The following is a 20,741-nucleotide window of genomic DNA, read 5'->3' on the forward strand; positions in this document are numbered from 1 at the left end:
TTTAATCAACTCATTCCAGTAGGGGAGCAAATCGAGATAGGGTTGAGGAATGGTTGGTTCACCGAACCGCATCCACGGGCGGGTTCAGCATGAAGAAAGATAAAGACCCCCGGTAGATGTCAATGCGACCTACAATCATTCTCCAACAATTCGAGACAAGTGCAAGACAGCAACGAGACCACCAGCCGCCAGCCATCCCAAAGATTACAAGAATAAGAGACAATTTACTCCTTTTCCGGATCTCCGTCACAGTGCGGCAATCCTCCGGAAGAAGAACCTCCTTTCGATTGAGCCAAAGCGACCCAACGCTGAAAGTTTTTCCAACTATGACCTATCAAAGATATGCGACTATCACATGGAAGAAGTGGGGCATTCGACTGATGAGTGTTTCGCCCTCAAAAGTCGAATCCAGAACCTATTAGACACTAAAGCTTTCTCATTCCAGAGCAATTTGCTCTTTGATCACACTGACAAAGTAAATGCGGTATTCAGTTCTGAAGACAGTCAAAGCAGAAATGTCGAAGCGCATACTGCTGACATTCATCAAGGGCTGGTGAAGGCCGGGTATTATTCAGGCAATGAAGTGCCACCCTTAGCAACGAGAGAAAGAAGGGCGGGATGACATGACCACCATGTCCGGAGACCTTTCATGGACACCATCAATGAAGGACCGTAAGGGGAAATGGGTGCAGGCCCGCTCGAGTAGAACCCTTTTAATTTCCTTTTGTATTCCCCTACGTAGGAACTTGTACATCTTTCTTAAGTCTGGCTTGTTTTTATTTTCGACATCAGTTCCGCTTGAGGAACTAACTTTTGAAAACACTTTTCCAAAATGTAAATTCACCTATTAAATAAAGTTGAAAATATTTTGAGAGCATGAGGCGGTATCCTAAACCAGCCCGGTGATGCTATTCAACCATGAAAAATTATCATCCAAGAAGAATACCGAGGGCCTGGGCTTCCTCATGCTTTCTTCCCCCAAAGATATAAACTTTTGAAAACAAAAAATGTTTTATTGCCAAAAGCTTTTGTTAAAACAAGATGATAAATTTAATCATGTTTGTCTTTCTGACTCACTCACTTCATGTCTCAGAAGATCATTCCCGTCTCCTTTGACTTAGTGTGACAGGGGGCATTTGAAGCAAGCGCATCAAGTGAACTCGCCAAATTCAAAGACATCCTACCAAGAAAACAGAGGCAAATAGAAAGAATCATCCTACACCAAAAGAGGGTAAGTCTTATTCTCTGAATATAATTTGGAAATGATGTCCTTTCTCTTCTATTTACAGGAAACGGAAGATAAGACGTAATAGGTACAGGCATACGGTTAAAAATCAAGCCGTCCCTAAGAGCTCTGTGCACTCCACCTCGCTCTTGCCCAATTCCTTCACAAGCCAGAGCAATATCCTCTTCCCACAATGTGCCTGAGCAACCGGATGCTGTGGTTTCATTAATGGGACTTCCAGCTTCGACAAGCCTAGAAGCACAAGGAAGGGATCTTTTCTCTTTCTTTGAATTGGCTACTGTCAACAGGGAAGAAATCCAGACAGTTGAAGTGGTCTCTAGCCCCCTATTCAAAATGAGGACCTAGAAACTTGACTTCTTGTTCCAGATGCATGCTCTCGCAAGAAGTAATTGCCATAAGAGAATTAGAGGTTTTGATTGTCCATCTCAGATTCCATAGAAGCTTGAAGTACATGACTTTGCTCAATGCTACTAATGGTCATATGGTCAAAGACGGAATTCCACAGAAGGAAGGCGTTGCAAATCATCAATCGTGTACACAGGACCACAAATGAAGAGGGCCAATCAAAAGAGACATCGAACTGTGTCCAAGACAAAAGACCGTCATTGACATTCAAATATCCCTAGGAGTTAGCAAATATGAACTCTGGGGAAGAGTAATTTGGTATCGTTTCCAATACTCCCAATATCTGAACTCACTTTTGACATATTTTCTTAATTGACAGGAAGCATAGGATTCAAGAAACAAGCTTAATGGTTAATTTGGGCAAATCAAGTGACCCATATCGATTTACCTAACTGGGTATAAAAGGACGTTTCGTCCATGAGCCAGTTTAGTTAAATGAAAAAAGCAGCACCCTACGGACACCGTCGGCGCCTCTAGCCGAGTGGTATCCGGGAAGAAGCAAAAAGGTCCGAAGTCGGGGGTTCGAATCCCCGACGCGGTAGTTAGCCACTTGGTAAAAAAATAATAAAATTTTTTTTACTTCTCTTGCACTTGCAAATTACGAGAGAGCAGGTGACCTAACGAAGCAAAAGACATTGGACTTCGTGTCCCACTTGCACTTCAGGTCCAAACCAGTGAAGGGTAATGTTGTATCGCTTCCAAGTTATTCGACTCTTGAAAGAGCTTCTGACTAACATGATCCCTTTTATCTGTTGCAGGATCACTTGATCGTAAAAAATGCAGATAACAAATCAAAGAAAGACATGTCAAACTCTGATAAGCTCTCCTAAGCGAAATGGCGTCCTGAGTAATCACCAAAGCAAATGACAGAAAATCTTCAGACCTTAACTCACATTTTGATTTTGGCTAGACTAATTGATCTACTTGTACATCTTCTCTTCTGCAGGGGCAGAAACAGAGATGCCCGATCAGATTCCCAATCATTGGCTGATCATTCATGTATCATATCCCTAATCAATAGGGACAACCATCGACACCTATTTGCGAATAACCCTTTTGATGTTCAAAATCTAACATATTTGGAAACATCATTATGTTAGCCCCTAAAGTTGTCAATAGGGTCTTTTTTGAGTCAAAACCATTCATTTGTTTTGAGAGTACAAACTCCATCATATTTAAAATGCTGCATGCCTTTTCCAAATGGATTTTGCATGATGATTTTGTCTGTCTAAATCACTGATTTTATTGAGAATTATTAGAATAGACAGCTAATTGAAGAATACAAGATTGATTGAGCATGCTGGATGAGGCACGTCAGAATGACGAAAGGCAAACCATATCCTACACATAATCCCCCCCCATCTATACACTTGTGAGATGAGTGCAGAAGATTCCATGACTGCAGGGTAAAGAGTTCTCTCGCGAATGGTACAATAACCAAAACAGTGAGAGGCATTTAATTGCTCACCCCTTTGAGCTCCTTACACTGGTGAAGTTTCTCCCATACCCCCGTCAAGAACCACCCCACACTGGGGCAGATCGGAGGTGAAGCGGCATCACAAGATGAGAAGAGAGATAGAAATTTTCTTGCTTGCACTTGCATCAATCTTTGGGTGTCTTTATTGCATATGAACACTTGCGTTAATTTAAGTTTCTTAGAATGACAAAGAGCAATTCCTTTTCTATGCACTTATATGCATTGTACAACCCAAGTGAGTCTGTAATTTTACCCTCACATTGAGACAAAGCAGAAGTTATTGCTGTTGACACCTAAATTTTACTATTTTATTTAAGACTTAATCGTGTGCAAGATTAGAAATTAGCCACTAAAAAAAAAACTGAGTAATTAAAAAAAAACTGAGTAATTAAAAAAAAAAAAAAACGAAAACGAAAACGAGAGACTCCATTCTCTCTTTCTTTTTCCCCACGTGCAGGCCCTTGTGCGGCCCATCTTCTTTTCTCCCTCGCATGGCCCACGCACGGTCCATCTCCCTCTTCTTTCTCCTCGGCTCGGCTCGGCTCGTGCCCAGCTTTCTTCCCCCTCCCGCTAGTCTTCGCTGAAAAGACCGCAGAGAACAAAAATGGAGCAGCGATCGGGAGCGGGGATCGGGATTACATGCGACCAGCATGATCCGCGGGTCGGAGGGGGCAGTTCGGCTGGCAAGCTGGCAGCCGCAGAGGCCATGCGCGCTTGCTGGCCGGGTATTAAACGAGAGAAGACAGACGTGGAGAGGGGGAGGGAAGCATTGAGGGAAAAACAGAAGAGTGACTAGGAAGAAGGAGACTGGAGAGAGAGCTCGAGAGGGTAGAGGGCGAGCCAAAGGGAGAGAGCGAGACTGAAGGACAGCGAACTGATTTTGAGACCTTGGTAAGTATTTGAATGATATTTCTTGGAATTTTTCCGTCAACTCCCCAAGGAACTCATGATATGGAATCAATTTAGAATCATGTGTTCGCCATTTGCCTTCGGTCTGTAAGATGATAAGAGTTGAATCACCATAAACTTGCAGCTTTCGAATCTTCATATCAATGGCGACTTGGAGACCGAGAATGCATGCTTCATATTCGGCGATGTTATTTGTGCAAGGAAATGTCAATTTAGCGGCGACAGGGTAGTGTTGTCCATCTGGGGAAATAAGGACCGCCCGACTGCAGACCCAGCTAAGTTAAGCGCACCATCGAAGTACATCGTCCATGTGTCACTGGATACAAGTAGAATTCGCTCCTCCGCATCACTATCTTCATCAAATGCTCCGGACCCCTTGGAACTTTTCGCTAACATGTCTGCTATGGCGCGACCTTTAACAGACTTTTGTCCTAGGCTCTGAACGTCGAATTTTGAAATTAAGATTTGCCATTTAGCCAACTTGCCCACTAACGCCGGCTTCTCTAAGAGATACCTGATGGGATCGTTTTCGGTCACTAGTAAGATTCGGTGATGAAGCGTGTATTGCCGTAGCCTGTGCAAAACCCAAATTAAAGCCACGCAAGTTCTCTCAACTTCCGTGTAATTCATTTCCGAAACAGTGAACTTCTTACTCAAATAGTATATGACGCATTCTCTCTAGTCATTTGGTCTTTTCTGTGCCAACATGGCTCCCAATGATTCGTCATGTATGGTTAAGTACAGAATCAGGGGAATTTTAGGGAGAGGGGGCACTAAGACTGGTGCGTGAGTAAGATAGTGTTTTATCTTCTCGAAGGCATTCTGGCACTCAGCATCCCACTCAATCTTTGCATTCTTTTTCAGGAGCTTGAAGAATGGCTTCGCTGTTTCAGACAACTGACAGATGAACCTCGCTACATAATTGAGTCGTCCCATCAGACTGCGGACTTCCCTGGTGGTAGTCGGGGGTCGTAAATCACAGATAGCCTTTACCTTTGACGGGTCAATCTCTATGCCCTTACTACTGACCATGAACCCTAAGAGCTTCCCCGATTTCGCTTCAAAAACGCATTTTGCAGGATTGAGGCGTAGCTTGAACTTCCGAAGACGTTCGAACAGTTTCCACAAGACCTCAACATGGTCTTCGCCTCGTCTTGATTTCGCGATCATATCATCCACATATACTTCAATCTCCTTGTTCATCATGTCATGAAACAACGTGACCATGGCTCTTTGATACGTTGCCCCAGCGTTCTTCAAACCGAAAGGCATCACTTTGTAGCAGAAAGTTCCCCAAGGAGTTATGAACGATGTTTTACTCCTGTCTTTCTCCTTCATACGAATTTGGTTGTATCCAGAAAAACCATCCATGAATGAGAATAACTCAAATCCCGCCGTACTGTCAACTAAGACATCAATATGCGGGAGTGGGAAGTCGTCTTTTAGACTAGCTCGGTTCAGGTCACGATAATCTACGCACACCCCGACCCGCCCATCCTTTTTCATGACAGCACAATGTTTGCTATCCAATCGAATAGTGTGACACTTCAATGAAATCCACTTTTAACAACTTCATGACTTCCTCCTCGATTTTCTTAGACAACTCTGGCTTCGTTCTTCTGAGCCTCTGTTTTTTAGGTGGCACATTAGGATCGGTCGGAAGGGCATGCTCTACAATATTAGGGTCTAACCCTGGCATGTCGGCATAAGTCCAGGCAAATATATCCTGGTATTCTTTCAGGAGGTTAATCATTCGTTTCGCTTCTAACTTCGAGACACATGCCCCGATCTTTATTTCCTTAACATTCTGTGTATCGCCCAAATTTATGGTGACCGTTTGTTCTTCTGTCAGCGGTTTTGATCCCTCATGTCGATTCCAATCACGCTCGATCCCTTTTAGATCTTCATCGGCGTCAGATTCTAAAAGATCTCCCTCATGTGGATCCGAGTCACATGAACCTTTGTCATGATTATACATAATGTAATGCCTGAGATGCGATGAGATGAGTTAGTATGCATTAATAACAAACAAAACGTATGTCATTTGTGAATGATTTTTCAAATAATTTTTTGGAAACTGTTTCGAGAGCTCATCCTCATATCCTCAGATTTTCTTGCTCTTACGAAATTATGAAACTAGGAAGCATGTAGAAGCCCAGCCCTCAGTGACCATCATAGAACCAGTTTGGTATGCTTCCACATGTCCTTAATAAAACATGCATTTTCATTGAAAGGAAATGATAAGGCCGTATTACAACGTACTCCACCCAAGGCCAACGGCTCAAAGTCAAGGGCTTAACAGAGTTTACATTATAAGCGACTTAAACAAGCAAATTGAAATAACGAGTTCCCACGCAGGGGAAGAAAACATAGAGTAAAAAGCTACGCTGAGCTAGAACCATCCTACTCTGAAGGGTCGGCGATGCTCCCAGAAGGTTCAGCCTCCTCACAAGCTAGGATGGCGCATACGGTATTCTCTTTAAACATCTGTGCTATACCGTCAATAGCTCCATCTTCTTCCATCAGCATTTTCGGGGGTCCTGGGAATGTTTCTTTCAGTGGAGGAGGGAAAGCACTTTGGCAACTTCTATCTCTTATAATCCGACCTCCGTGGTCGCCTCGGCCTCCACGTTCACCTCGACCTCCTCGGGTGCCTCGACCTCCACATTCTCTGCGACTTCCTCCATTGCCATGGCCTCCACGCTCTTCAACAAACCCTAAGCCTTTTCTCCTTAGAACTCTTCGAGCCTCAATAGGCTTTCAAATCCCTTGTCCATGCAACCCTAGACCGCCTCCAGGATTGTACCCATTTACTAGCATAATTTTCCCTACCGCCAGGGCCGACTTGGATAATTCAGGAATTCCCACGCAAGAGCCCACATGAACGTGGATCATAGACACCAGCTCGAAAGTTTGAAAGCTTGACTCTTCTTTGCACTCGGGTTCCACGTATGGGATGGCCGTTTCCTGGTACACCTTGAAGTCTGTTTCCCCATGCACAGTGATGAGTCTATTGTCCACCACAAATCGTACTTTCTGATGAAGGCTTGAGGCAATAGCACCCGTTGTGTGAATCCATGGTCTCCCCAATAGAAAGTTGAATGCAGTCGGTATATCTAGGACTTGGAATGGTACCAAGAAAAACACAGGACCGATAAGTAGTTCCAACTCAATTTCTCCTAGCACTTCTTTCCTCATCCCATCAAATGCGTGCACAGTGGACTTAGTTGGACGTATCCTTTCCATCTCAACACCCAAACGGTGGAGTGTAGCTAATGGACATATATTCAATGCGGAGCCATTGTCAATCAACACTCTAGAGACAACGGTGCTATCGTGCTTCGCTGAAATGTGCAGCGCCTTTGTGTGATCACCTCCGTCAGCAGGGAGGTCTTCATCAGTGAAGGCGATCGATCTTTCGAAGGATGGCCCCCACGAACTCCCCGTAGTTGGGTGTCATCAATTGTTTCCGGGACATGTATCTTGTTAAGGACCTTCAACAAAGCATTTCTGTGCTTTTCAGATGATTGAATTAGTTCCAAGATGGAGATTTGGGCTGACATTTTTCACAGTTGATTCACTACGTTAAATTCGCTCGTTTTCACCACGGCTAAGAATTGCCTCGCGTCCTCCTCTGTCACGGCTTTCTTTTCGGTTCCTCTGGTGGGCGCATAGCAACGCCCTGATCGAGTGACAGTATCTACCTCCTTTGTCCCGTAATCCCAGGGTACCGCTTTGGTGTTGAATTCCAAGGGGGATTCTAGCATTATCACCTCGTCCTTTCCTTGAGGTGGCAGTTCGATCACGACCGGCGTCAGGCGTTCCTCCAAGATTTCAATCGCTGATAATTCTTCGACCATAAGGTCAATCGTCATTGGCTCGGTCGTTTCCATCTCAACATCACTAGTGCGATCCTCATCAGGCAATTCTATCACTACCGGGGCAATCATAGTAACCATCCCCTCCTCTCGTGGCATCGGGTCATCCATACCCCCCCATCCATCAGGGACAATGTCCTTAGGATCTTCAAAGAAACTCGAGGCAGGCGAATATTTCACGTAGTAGTCATATTTTCTGCTTGGTTGACCCAATGTGTCGAACACTTCACCCTTATCACGTATCTTCCCTAGGAGATCCTGGCTCCAAAAGGTTCCCTCAAAATCGGTTCTCGATGCGTTGTCTATTACCACTTGTTCATCCTCTTTTGGGAAAGGAAGCTTAGCTTTCTCCACTTCACGGTCGCGAGTAGCATTGTGAGATGATGCGCTAATTGTGGATGGTGTCATAATGGGTAGTGGTCTTTGTTCTCCATTGACACTTCGGATTCCCCCCATGCTTATCATTTTGCAAATACATTCTAGTTTTTCCTCCATGGTTATGTCATCCCCTTTTTCATAATGCCCAGCTAGCTCGAGGGCCTCATACAGTTTAGGGACGTCCACCGCAAAGGGTCGTTCATTAGCTTGCATTTCCCCAAGAATCATATTCACTTCTTCAGCATGATCGGGCAAAGGGTTTTGTTGCACATTGGGCGTAGCTTCTTTGAAGGTCAACTTTCCTTTATCCAATAGGTGTTGAACTCTCCATTTCAGTGTGTAGCAGTTATTGACGTCATGCCCTCTTTCTCCCATGTGGTATTCACATGCTTTGGTCACATCAAACCCCGGGAATCTTGGGGGATTGTCTCTAGGCACCTCCTTGGCTACCAATCTCTTTTCGAGAAGGATAGGTAACAATTTTGATAGAGGTCGGGGTAGAGGCGTGAATTCCCTTCGAGGGAACTTTTTGCTTCCGTCAGATCCCCGTGACATGTTTCCTTGCATGGCTTTAGGCTTTTGCGAAGGCGTCGGCACTGATTTAGGTGCAGATGGCTCTTGGATAAATGCCACTTCGACTGCCAACTCTTTATCCTTCTTTGTTGAGAACTTTTTGCTATTCCCTGTGGATATTCTTCCATCAACTATCGCCCATTCAACCCCTTCACCAACCTCCACCAGTTGTGAAAATGTTTGGCACCCAAAGTACACTAATCCCTGGAAATAATCAGATGGCAAAGTCTTCAAGAAAAGCTGCCTCATTTCTTTCTCACTCAGTGGAGGCTTCACTTGTGATGCCATCGTTCTCCACCCTCGGGCGAACGCTTTAAATGATTCGTTCCTCCTTTTTCTATCCGAACTAGCTCCTCTCTTGTAGGGACAATCTCAGAATTGAATTTATATTGCTGTAAAACTCGTCGCCGAGGTCGTCCCATCAGTGAGCTCTTCAATATCTAGTGCAATAAACCACGACAAGGCAGGACCGTCTAAGCTATCTTGAAATGTATGTATGAGGAGCGGGACATTGTCGGAGTAGCGAGCCATCCTCCTTAAATAGTATTTGAGATGGGTTATAGGACAACCAGTGCCATCATATTTTCTTGTGAATTCCGGCTCCTTGAAATTCTCAGGTACTTTCACCTTAGCATATGGGGTTAGCTTGTCCACTCCCTTCATCTCATATCCTTGGAGGACACAAAGTCGCTCCTCCATCTTAGCCAAGCGTCTTGCATTTTCTTCATCAAAGCGGATGGCGGATCCCTCCTTTTGAGGGGGATCCAGATTGACGATTACAGGCATAACAGAAGGGGCCTCCTCAGAAGCACCTTTTTCAGCAGGATCGGCGACATGTGGTTCTCCAGCTGAGGGTGGAGCGGGTCTCGACAAAACGGGAGTAGAGGTTCCGGCTATGGTCGAGGTCGGAGTTCACTGATTTTTCGGCTTATCTCAGCCATCAAAGCAGTGAGTTGAGCCAGCTGGTTCTCCATGTTGGCCACGCGTATACTGACATCCTCGTTCTCCATCCTGGCTTTTGCGCGAGTACGAATTGGAGATCTCCTCTTAGCCGTGTTGACAGTTGGACGAAAGTAGACAACCTGTTAGTACCTGGTCAAGGATAGATAAGCATATATGAGCATTAAGTAATGATTAGGCGGTCGGTCCATGACAAAGATCTAATCGCCCCGATTTGTTCATTTCATTGAAAGCAAGGTTGTTACATAACGCAAGAAAAGACATAAGGGAGAACTCCCAAACAGAGAAGCTAATTATGAGTCATATTTCTCGATATTGCAACATGAGACAAATTCTTTAACATTGTGACACATGTGGGCATGGGCCCATTACATATCGCACTTGACTCAATCTAACTAACGAAGACAGCTCCCGCTTGTGGCAGTCTCACTAACTCGGGTCAACTTCGAGGCGCGCTCCTCGGCTTCTTCGAGCTTCCTTTTGAGGCGCTTGATCTCGGCTCGGTGGGTGATCTTTAATGGCACGTCGGGAATCTTCGGGCGTAGGCTCCTTGGGATTTTGTGCCTAAGGATATATTCCATCGTGGCGTAATAGGTCTTCTCTTGCCCTTCCAACTCCTCTTCAGGCCATATCAGCTTTCGGGGGTGGCACATATCCCACATTGACTTGACTAACGCGACGGAGTCTTCGTGGTCTTGGCACCCGTCAATGAAGTCTATCCTAAGCGGGTCCTCTTGAATCGTCGGTGGAAGTTGTTGAACCTCTTGGAACTGGCGGGCAACCCGAGTCGGGTAATACTCAGTGACTCCGGTAATTCCCAACAAAGGAATAGGTCCAGTAAGCCCACACACGAATCGCGCTTCTCGAACTCGGAGCCATTTGGCATGCCATTGGAAATCCTCAGGTCCAGGGTTGGTCATGAAAGCTAACCACTCAGAATAATGATAATCGGGGCGAACGTCTTCCTATCTTTAAACTTCGAATAGGGTGGTGAGAGTCAGAAATGTCGTTCACGGTCATCAAGCTACCAAACCTTTTAACGTGAGAGAAGAACCAAATTTGCAAGAGTTCAGGAGGAGCATGGAAAGTTTTGTTTTTGTTTTCTTTAAAACGAGTGAGGGAAAGAAAAGTTTCAGTCATGACGGCGTTAACAAAACCCTTTCCCATACATACCTCACGAACTACCCATGCCATGGAAGGGTTAATAGCATTCCTACAATGTGGGAATAACACGAACCCGAAGAAAGCTAACAAGAAGATCCTATTCTTTTGAAAAGATGGGGCATTTTGAAAAAGCTCGTTTAGGAATGAAAACGGGCAGGTCTTGCGATTAGCTTTCAAAACTTTCCTCACGTCACCCTCCTTAACCCTAAGGAAATCAGATAAGGTCGATACATGCTCAGCCCCTATAGGTGGACCAATTAACTCGGACACCAAAGGCTTTCCCATGGCAACGCTGTATTCTTCCAGGGTTGGAGTGAGCTCGTGGTCACCGAACATGAATGTGCAAGTCTTAGGACACCAGACATGTGCCAATGCTCGTACAACACCATAATGAGTTTCTATTTCTAAGAGAGGAAGTAATCGTCCGACATAGGATCGCACCCAATCATGGCCAGTCGGGTCTAGTCTATCCCACCATGTGCAAAGCTCGGCTTTCGGGGCAACAATGATGTAAAGCTCGGGTATCCCCATCGTATACTACTCACAGTTTCGATCAACCTAATTTGCCATGAACCAACCAAAAAAAGAAAGCGAATAAGTAAATTACGAAGGAGAGAATTTGAAAATCTTACCCTACTCATTGAGTAGCAAAGCCAATGACATAGACATACGCATGGACGGTGGTTCAATTTCTACTCTAAATGGCTCAAAATGGAGCCATGGGATCACCGGACTGAACCAGCAAGGTCGCGGCTAGGTCGGGTTACCCATGACTCCGGCTTCGTCAAAGAACCGACCCGTGTCGCGCGGTTGCAGACCGGGGTGGGTACCTTCGACGTGAAGAAAGAAATTTCGGGGTTAAGGTGGGCGACTCGTACTACGCGGTTGTAGTCGGAGTGGTATCCACCTCAACACCATCCTAGGTGATCCTATGCGGCCCAGGTTCGGCGGCAGGTTGTGTGTGCTATGGTGTAGTGCAATGCAGGAGACTCATGCACGACAATTTAAAAAAAAACAATCAGCACTTCAAACATGAATAAACCATTCACTCTTATACCCCTACAAAACAAAGGTTAGAAATCACCATCCCTTATGACTCCCATAGACAATCAACATTCGATATGTTATGGATGCACATACTATCTTTGCTGCCAAACAAAAGTATTTTGAACAAGATTAATTTTGGCCTAAGTCCTCTAAAGTTTAAAACCAAGTCCCCAGCGGAGTCGCCAAGCTGTCGCGACCTACCCTCGGGGGGAGGGAGCAGGTTTAAGCCCACGCCTAATCATGGGCCTTAGGCCCGTCCTTTAGGCAATTCCCCTAAACCTGCTCCCTCCCCCCGAGGGTAGGTCGCGACAATTGCCATAGCCTAAAGCGCCGGCTGAAGAAGAAGATTCAAGAGTCTAAATAATGGTGCTTCGATTGAACTTGCCTAGATAAGTTCCTCAAGCAAAAAAAAAAAAAAAAAAAAAAAAACTAGGGGCATAAAAAAGCAGTGTACCTGGTAAAAGTAAGGTCAAATTCCCATAAATGAAAAGTTGGGATAAAAAATAGGGGCATGAAAAAGCAGTGTGCCTGGTAAAAGCAAGGCCAATGCCCCCAGCAAAAAATATAGTCAATTGTATTCCCAAGAGAAGTTGCTGTTGTGATAAAGCCTCCATCTGAAAGTGAGAAGAAAGACCGGTGACAAATGCCAAAGCAATCACCAACTCTCACCCTCTTACACATGAGTCAAGCTTACATTGCGTCCCATTGTAAAAGTCTCTTCAGACTAGGGCACTTCAATTAACGTAAGATTTCATATGTACATAAGCATCGCTCGAAGAAGTACGAGTAAGATTACTCTATCTCATTTCGCAGGATTCTCGACTTGCAAACCCGGAGATGATCGTGCGGCACTTCGTTCATGAGCCTTGACCTCGGCCTCAACCTCGACGGTCCCATTTGATGAGCCATTGACTAAGTCTTCATCACAACTTCAACAAAGACCTCTCACATTGGTAAAGTCGTATCGTTTGCGAGAATACTCGGACCCCTGTTGACATGATGACAGTGAGATAGTGTGGTCCTTATAAATCCTGCATCAATGGTCAGGATAGCCTTTTCCATGAGAGTGAGCGGAAAGTTCTTTTAGACTGAAAGTCCCTCATTTGGCATGCTCAAGACATCTACATTCTAAATGAAGGTTGTCTTTCAAAATCTTCCCCAGTGGAAATCAGATGATGCAAAACTGACAAAATTATCATGCACGAATCTCATTTGAACTCATGAATTTACAGCATATATAATCATGTGTGCATATTGGACAAATAACAGACATACTCTCAGAGATTAGAGGTATTGCTAGGTAAGCATATCCCTATCCCCATTTGTCTTAAAGTACCTACCACTGTCCAGGTACTCTCTTCTTGACACTCAACTTATTCGAATCGTCCCTTGAGTTTGGATGCTTGTGATTGTCCAAGTATCCTCTTGTCTTTGAGTATCGGCCATTGTTCGGATAGCCCCTTTTCATGACACTCAACCTGCCCGAGTTGTCCCCAAATGATATAGTAGCTGTTCAAGCACTCCACTGCGTTGTGCACCTGCGGTTACCCAGGTATGCTCTCTTATCATCATGACACTTGGACCTACCTGAGTGGTCCCAGATCATATCATTAAATACTTATGTTCATCCAAGTATTCCAGTACTTTGTACACCTACGGCTACCCAGGTTTTCTAGCCCTTTTGAGTGCCTGCGGCCATCCAGGTAAGTCTCGTGCTACATTCAAGTTTATGTTACCAGGAGGTGAGAGACCTTCATGAATATCCAAGGTACATCCTCGATATTCCCCTCTACCAGGAGGTGAGAGACCTTCATGAATATGCGAGGCACGTCCTCAATATTTCCAATTACCAGGAGGTGAGAGACCTTCATGAATATCCAAGGAGGTGAGAGACCTTCATAAACATGCGAGGCATGCCCTCGATATTCCCAATTACCAGGAGGTGAGAGACCTTCATGAATATGCGAGGCACGTCCTCAATATTCCCAATTACCAGGAGGTGAGAGACCTTCATGAATATCCAAGGTACATCCTCGATATTCCCCAATTACCAGGAGGTGAGAGACCTTCATGAATATTCGGGGCACGTCCTCGATATTCCCTATACCAGGAGGTACGCCCTCAATATTCCAATTACCAGGAGGTGAGAGACCTTCACGAATATGTGGGGCACGTCCTCAATATTCCCAATTACCAAGAGGTGAGAGACCTTCATGAATATCTAAGGTACGTCCTCGATATTCCCAATTACCAGGAGGTGAGAGACCTTCATGAATATGCGAGGCACGTCCTCAATATTCCCAATTACCAGGAGGTGAGAGACCTTCATGAATATCCCAAGTACGTCTTTGATATTCCCAATTACCAGGAGGTGGGAGACCTTCATGAATATCTCAGAAGGTGAGAAACCTTCACGAATATGCAAGGCACGTCCTCGATATTCCCCATACCAGGAGGTGAGAGACCTTCATGAATATCCAAGGAGGTGAGAGACCTTCACGAACATGCGAGGCACGCCCTCAATATTCCCAATTACCAGGAGGTGAGAGACCTTCATGAATATCCCAGGTACATCTTTGATATTCCCAATTACCAGGAGGTGGGAGACTTTCATGAATATCTCAGGAGGTGAGAAACCTTCACGAATATGCGAGGCACGTCCTCGATATTCCCCATACCAGGAGGTGAGATACCTTCATGAATATCCAAGGAGGTGAGAGACCTTCACGAACATGCGAGGCACGCCCTTGATATTCCCACATACCAGGAGGTGAGAGACCTTCACGAATATCTCAGGTATGCCTTGATTCTTCCTTCAGAGTTTGTACCTGTGATCGTCTAGGTACCCCTTCGATACTTGTGATCATCCAAGTATCCCCAAAGAGTTTGTACCTGTGATCGTCCAGGTACCCCTTCGATACTTGTGATCATCCAGGTATCCCCAAAGAGTTTGTACCTGTGATCGTCCAGGTACCCCTTTGATACTTGTGATCATCTAGGTATCTCCAAAGAGTTTGTACCTGTGATCGTCTAGGTACCCCTTCAATACTTGTGACCATCCAGGTATCCCCCAAGAGTTTGTACTTGTGATCGTCCAGGTACCCCTTCGATACTTGTGATCATCCAGATATCCTCCAAGAGTTTGTACCTGTGATCGTCTAGGTACCCCTTCGATACTTGTGATCATCCAAGTATCCCCCAAGAGTTTGTACTTGTGATCATCCAAGTACTATCTCCCAACAAATCAATGCCCTGAGAAAGGTTGGCGCATCTCCCGTCAAGGCGACCGAAGAAAGGTTCGGGTCCTGGAAAAGCAATTTCCCGTCAAGGCGACCGAAGAAATGTTCAGGTCCTAGACAAACCAACTTATTGCTCTAACAGGTGACCGAAGAAAGGTTCGGGTCCTGGAAAAGCAATTCCCCGTCAAGGCGACCGAAGAAAGGTTCGGGTCCTGGAAAAGCAATTTCCCGTCAAGGCGACCGAAGAAAGGTTCGGGTCCTAGACAAACCAACTTATTGCTCTAACAGGCGACCGAAGAAAGGTTCGGGTCCTGGAAAAGCAATTCCCCGTCAAGGCGACCGAAGAAAGGTTCGGGTCCTGGAAAAGCAATTCCCCGTCAAGGCGACCGAAGAAAGGTTCGGGTCCTAGACAAATCACTTATTGCTCTAACAGGCGACCGAAGAATGGTTCGGGTCCTGGAAAAGCAATCTCCTTATGCAACAGGTAAGATGACGCCTTGATACTTGCCAAAACTTGGGGTTCACACCCTATCTCATTCACTCCCGGTAAGTAATTACAGGTATCTTCTTATTTGTCTTAGTATGTGTAATGTTATATTGCTCATTTTCTGCATAGGACACTAGGTCTTAAATAAGATATAATCTACTGCATATGAACAGACAAAATTTAGGTATCGGTTTGTCTTTGAATGCAACCTCTGCGAACTCACCTTCAAAGAGGGGCAGCTGTTGACACCTAAATTTTGATTAGGTTTTTAAATTAGGCCTTAGTCTCTTTTAATTTTTGTTTTTCCTTCGGATAATAATAAATAATAAAAACAACAAAAAAATAGTAAAAACAAAAGAAAACAAAAAAATCGCAGCCCATTAGGGTTGGGCCTTTGCACCCAGCCCCCCTCTTTTTTCTTTTCCATGCAAGCCCTTAGGGCCCATCCCTCTTTTTCCAAATCCGGCCCGACCCCCTTCTCTTCTTTTTCTTCTTCTTCTTCTTCTTCTTCCTTCTTCCATCTTCCCCTACGCCTCTGCAGCTCACGCGCACAGAGGACACCAACGTGCAAAGGACGACCTATGGCAGAGGAGCGTAGGCCGACGTCGGCCGGAAGAGACAGATCTCAAGCGCCATCATGGGCTTCCTTCAATGCCGACCACACCTTGTTGGAGGAGCGAGTATGGGACACCAGTTTAGCCGCGGGCGTTCGGTCGGTAAGCCAAAGATCGGCGGCCGAGCCCCTCCGTCGACCGGACCTCCTCGCCTATAAATAGCGGGGCACCACCTCCGTTGAAGGAGAGAACGACGAGCCAGCAAGCTTAGAGGGGTTCCCAAGAGACTTCGGGGAGCTCAAAGAGCGAGCAAGGTGGAAATCGGGTCGTGAGCTCAAACCGACCTCCCTCCGAGAGACTTCGAGGGAGGCCGGCGGCAAGCGAGCCCGAGGGGGAGAGATCTGGAGTGGAAGAAGCTGAGGCCGTAGAAGGCTGAGGCCAGAGAGAGGAGGTTTCGGAGAACCAGATCTGGGAAGCCGAAGACTCGCCTTCGCCGACGCTGCTGCTGCTCTGCCACCGTTCCAACGCCCTTGCCATGATCGATTTGCCCAAGCCGCACCAGATCTGGAGGTTGAGGGCCTGCTGTCGTTGCCCCGTCCCGACTGCCGCTACCTTCTGTCACCGCCACCGATTGCCGCCTCGTCACGCCGTTGCTGCAGACAGGTATCAGCCACCGCACGTCGTTGTTTTTCTGCTTGAAACTCTGGTCGTTGTCCCTGCTTATCACCGTAGCTTCGCCGTCGCTTCCCCCTCGCGAAGCTAGCAGCCGCTCGTCGTCGCCCTTGTCGTCGTCGCCGTGGAAGACCGTCGTCGCTGCCGTCGTCGACGCAAGCCGCCGCCTAAGTTCCTCCATCGGCGCCGTGTCCAAGCGAAAAAAAAAAAAGGCAGCATCGCGTCGGGTTAGGCTCGGGGCAATAGCGGGTCGCGGCCGGGTAGGGTTCCACAAACCGGGTCGCGGCTGTCGGCCGGGTCGGGCTGGGTTGGCATCCGGGTAGGGTTTCCCGGGTTAGGCCTTCACGCGTGGACTAAATTCGCATGGGCCTCGGAGAAGTGGGTTTATTTTTGGGCCATGCTTGTTTTCTAAAAATGGGAGAAAAACAATAAAAAATCCGAGTCGGGCCCGCAACGCGGGCCCGTCCGGTCTTGGGCTAGTGGCTCGGGTCGGACCCAACCGGGTCGTTTTTAAAATATTATATTATAATATTATATTTTTTAAAAATAAAATAAAAAATATTTTATTTTCCAAAAAATCAAAAATATCAAAAATATCAAAAATATCTCAAAATTTCATGAAAAAGCCAAAAAATTCAGAAAAAGCCAAAAAGACTTGTATTTTTCCAAAAATACCAAAAAATCCAAAAAAAAAAATCCCTTTTGTGTAAAAAAAATTAGAAAAAGATTCAAAAACGTTTTTCCTCCCAAAATGCATGGAAAATCCTCGAACATCCAAAAACCCTCGGGGTTTAAACAAGATTAGGTACCGAAAGGGCATTAGTGATTAACTAGTGTAATCAAGTCCCCGATCTTAATTTCTCTGGTTGCGCAGAAGCGAGTATTTCTCCCGATACTTCGCTCGGGTTCCTAATCAACCCACCCCAAATCGATTAGTGGCGACTCCATTTTAAAAATTGATTTACAGGTTAAAAACTTGAACCATTAAGTCGTGAATTGGTGGACTTGGGAGAGTTCGGGCTTAACCAATTTCAGCCGAGCCATTAGCCTCCTTAGGCGCCCGTACTCGATTGCGGGCGCCGAAAAAAGAGAGGTCGCGACAGGGTCCTCGGGACAAAATGAGTCCACGTGCCAGATGATGCATATTTATGGGTTACCCCAACTTGCAGAAAGGATACAGTGTTCTTGATCTTTTGACATGCGATTTTTTTGTGAGCAGAGACATAATTTTTCATGAAGATATCTTCCCATTCCAGGAAACCAAGGAGGATTTGACTGCGTCAAACAATTCTCCTAGTTTCTTACATCGGAAGATGTATCTCCTACATATTTTCTTACTGGGATCTCCAGATCCAGTCATTCCCTCACCTTCAGCATCCACTCCGCCTAATCAGCTGCAACTTGAGGAAGCAATGGAAAATATGCCTGCCACTCAACTCAATATGGGAAATATTTCTGATGTTTCGACAGCAACAAATATTGAAGAGTCATCTTCTTCATCACCACAGATCCTCCACGTCGTTCGGGATGAGCCACACGACCACCGACCTGGACAAAGGATTATATCTGTGCATCTCTTAATTCGCCAGGTATCAACTATCCAATATCCTCATATGTCCCTTTTGATAAGCTTTCGTCCGAGCATAGATGTTGCATTAGTCGCATATCCAATGAAAGGGAACCCTCTAGTTATGATGAGGCATCCCGAGATCCTCGGTGGCAACAGGCCATGACAACAGAATTACAGGCATTGAGTGATAATCATACTTGGGAACTGGTCCAACTTCCTCCAAACCGACAGTCTATAGGATGCAAATGGGTCTATAAAATCAAATATAAAGCTGATGGATTCGTTGAACGTTACAAAGCTCAATTGGTGTCACGCCTCGATCCTCGGGCACACACATATCCTTCTCACTTGGTCGATTTTATAATGTGATATCCCAGGACTATGTATCGCCGACCCCTTTCTTTTATTAAGCACATACGTAAGTAGTTATAATCCCTCGGATAATAAAACAATGGGATAGAAAAGTAGAGCTACCTTTTTCATAACTAAAAATCACACCCACACTTTTAAACAGATGAACTAGATAGTATATGATACAATACTACTCACGAGTCTTATCTACCGTACACTGATCAAAACTCACAGCTTGTAAAAATAGGATGGGACCTCAGTCCTCATCCGGAGCATAATCAGGATCATCCTAATCTTCCTCTGACTCCTCTTCACTCAGTTCATTCTCTTCCAACTCATCATTCTCTTCTTCAGCTTCATCCTCGGCTTCAGATGCCGGCTCATCTTCAGGCATCTCCTCAGCTGCTCCCCAGTCTTCGTCCTCCTCCGGTCCTTCCACCTCCTGCTGCGGCATCTCACCGTTACCTTCATGCCCATTGTCCTCCTCGATCGAATATACGGGAGTGCGAGCCTCAGCCTCCTGTTGTGGGTCTCTTGCATCCACTACTGATCCTTCCACTCGATTGGCTGTTCCCTCTCCGAACGCCTTTTCCATTACGTCAAAAGGCACGTCCTCTTCCAGAATAGGACATTCTCTGCGTCCATCAAAATAATCACGGTACCAAGACCGATATATGTGGGGCCTCTGGTCTTCCTCCCCCACGTTAACCCAGATGGTCGACTGAACTAATACGTACACTAATCCTTCCGGATGAGGGTGGACATGGAAGTGGGTCTCAAATTCTGAAATATGCTTTGGGACACCGTAGTGCATACGAGGATGAGGAGGTGGAGGTCCTGCCATTCTAAGGGCCTGAAATGTTGTCCCACAATTGGGATGAGACTACGTCTCAGCAAGTTCTACCCCATTAAGACTCAGTTAGGGAACCAATACACTACTCGGTTGCCTAAACACAACACGAGTCAGAGAACTTACCTTGACCTCAGTTCCAACCTGCAATTCAAGGTTATATACAGATGCTTCATAACAGACAATCAAACATTCAATCAATTCACGACAATAGATCAAAGCAATGATCAATCGACCTAGTCGATTACATATCAGTCGGACCATTCCTAGGTCATTCATTTCATCCCATATAACCTCCAATAGTACACCTAGTCACAAAGCTCCATCAATGCTCTCGGGCGTCATTTTTGCCAAGGTGACATAAGTGTTAGACAGTCTACGTGCGTTCTTTAAGGCGCTGTTTTTGCATAGTGATCTCCCTAATCACCGAACCACGCCTGTCACGATTCATAGGCAGTCTACGTGCGTTCTTTAAGGCGCCATTTTTGCACAGTGATGTACTTTATCACCAAACCATGCTTGTCTATACTTCGTACTTGATTGGTCTCAGTCAATAGAATTCTCAGTTAGCTCTCACCACTCTCTCTACTTACAGCTCAACAAGGCATTACAAATGCTAACTAGCCATACTTGGCCATCTATCAATCAATAATTCAATTTCACTCAATTTCAATCAATTTAGGGTAAATCCCTAAAATATCACAATTTATTTAATTCCATATAACGTAGAGCTCAAATAAATAAATGGACCGCGCCACCACAATCAGCACAAGATTTCGATCGTCGGCCATCTTAGCCTTAATTTCCAAACAAAAATAAATATATAATTAATTAATTTCGGAAATTAAATAAATACATACAATAATTCCAATTTGGCACAACGTAAAACTCAATTAAATAAATGGACTGCACCACGATCATCGTATAAAATTCCAGTCACCGGCCATCCCGGTTGAATTTCTAGAAAATAAATAATTAAAT

Source organism: Eucalyptus grandis, chromosome 9 (assembly GCF_016545825.1).
Source record: "Eucalyptus grandis isolate ANBG69807.140 chromosome 9, ASM1654582v1, whole genome shotgun sequence".
Taxonomy (NCBI): Eukaryota; Viridiplantae; Streptophyta; class Magnoliopsida; order Myrtales; family Myrtaceae; genus Eucalyptus; species Eucalyptus grandis.